Genomic DNA, 2,154 nt, shown 5'->3' with positions numbered 1-2,154 from the left:
AGAAACAGGACCTCCGGTCCTTGGGCAAACAGGAAGGAAGGAAGGAGCAGCTTCGCTGCCCGCCCCTGGGCTCCAGGAGGACCGGGCACCTGGCCGCGGGGGGCAGCGAGGTTGGGGCTGAAGCCCGAGCCGCTGAGATGGTGCAGCTGCTCCAGGGCGAAGGCCCACCTCTGCGGCTGCCGTGACCAGGCCCGAGGTGACCGACTTTGGGGGGCAGCAGGAAACGGGTACCCAAGTCTGTGCCCACGGCGGGTTCCAGTCATTTCCTTGCTGGCCCTCCAGCAGGCGAAGGAAGCAGGGCTGGTGTCTGACGGGGGTGGAAGGTATATTCTAGCAAAGAGAAGACACATCTCATTGGGAAATGCTGGACCTAGTTCTGATCGCTTAGAGACTCTTTCCTGGACCGACATTTATCTCCCCGGATACCGTCCCCGACTCGGATCCTGGTTCTGTGGCCAGGGTTACGCTCTCTAAGGTGGGTGAGTGGACTGCCTCGGCCACAGGGTCCTTCCGCTAGCCCAGGACCACTGACCTGCTCCTGGGCCCGTCTCCTTGGCCGCAAACACCCCCGGTGCCTTCAGTCACCTGTTCTTTATCAGAGTTTCTAGACCCTTTGTAGGGACAAGTGAAGTCTGTCAATATGCTTTTTGTTGTTGTCGTTGGCCATATTTAATAACATTTTTATTGTGGTGAAACATATGTAAAGTTTACCATCTTAACTCTGTTTACGTCTACAGTGCAGTGACATTAAATACACCACGTTGCACAGTCATGACCACTGTCCACCTCCAGAACCTTGTCCTTTTCCCAGACACACTGAGTAAGCACTGAACCCGTCCGGAGTCATCGTCCGACTTCCCGCCTCCAAGAGCCTGACTATTCTGGGGCTCGCAGGTAAGCGGGGTCCCATTTGTCCTTCTGCGTTGGGCTCGCTTTGCGTGACGATGTCAGGGTTCATCCACACCGTCACGTGTTTCAGATTCCCGTCCCTTCTCACAGCTGGATGACACTCCACGTGCGCAGTGCGGCCGCGTGTGTTTGCCAGGCGGTCACCTAACGACGGGCCCCGGGCCTATTTCCACGCCTGGCCGTCGTGACCGGTGCTGCCGTGAACGCGAGGTGCAGGCACCTGTGTCTCTGCTGTCGGTTCCCTCGCGTGTACCTCGGAGCGGAGCTGTGGGATCGCACGGCAGCCCACGGTTCAACTTTCTGAGAAGCCATCACACTGTTCTCCACAGTGGCTGTACCATTTCACCTGCCTGCCAGTAATTCCTGACCGAGGGTCCTAGTTTCTCCACAAGAGTCATTTTCCGTTTTTCTGATAATAGCCATCCTGTCGGGTCTGAAGTGTTTCTCATCATTGTTTTGATTTGCATTTCCCTGGTGCCCAGCGACGTCGGGCATCGTTTTGTGTGTGTCCGCGTGCTTTTAAAACACATCTGGGATCATCGAGACTCCCCAGACACTGTCAGGTCCACAAAGGACAGTGTCCTGCGACCCACGGAAGATCCGTGAGTACAGGCCGAGAATAAATCGACTTTTGTGGGAGCTACTTGTACTGTTACTTCATACAGAAGCCCTAACTGAAACTCCTGAGTCGTCTTCATCAGGATGTTCTAAAGCCGTGTTCGTCCCCAAACCCCGGCCAGTCAGCTCATTGGATCTCAGTGAAGACTTTGACCGAAGTTAGATCTCAGTTTGGCGTCAGCCCAGTTTTCCCACGTGGCCACAGCGTCACTTTTACTCGGCCTCCTCTTGGCCCTTCTGGTTCTGCGTCAGTGTGGCCTGACTCCTAAGTCTTCGCCGATGGCCAGGACAGAAGCAAGTGCAGCCTCCTGGGACCTACCACTAAAGACCCCTCCTTCTTGAATTCGAAATGAACGACTGCTCCCCGGGCACCAGCGAGGTAGGCGGTTTCCACGTTTTGAGACACCGTGTTAAGTAGCTCGTTGAAATCAAAATGTCCTCTCTCCAGCCAGCGTTCCCCAGGCCTGGCGACTACAAAGCGGAAATCGGGGGCGTGGGCAGGGAGCTCCGTCTGTGCCGGGTCCTGCTGATTATTGCTTTGTTTAAAAAGAACTAAACTGACCTTTCTTGCTGTATCACAAGCCTATTTCTCTTCTTGAAGCGAAGATTGGAAAATTGTTTCTTGGA

This window comes from Pteropus vampyrus, unplaced genomic scaffold (genome assembly GCF_000151845.1).
Source record: "Pteropus vampyrus isolate Shadow unplaced genomic scaffold, Pvam_2.0 Scaffold612, whole genome shotgun sequence".
In the NCBI taxonomy this organism is placed as follows: domain Eukaryota; kingdom Metazoa; phylum Chordata; class Mammalia; order Chiroptera; family Pteropodidae; genus Pteropus; species Pteropus vampyrus.
This window is presented reverse-complemented; position numbering follows the sequence as displayed.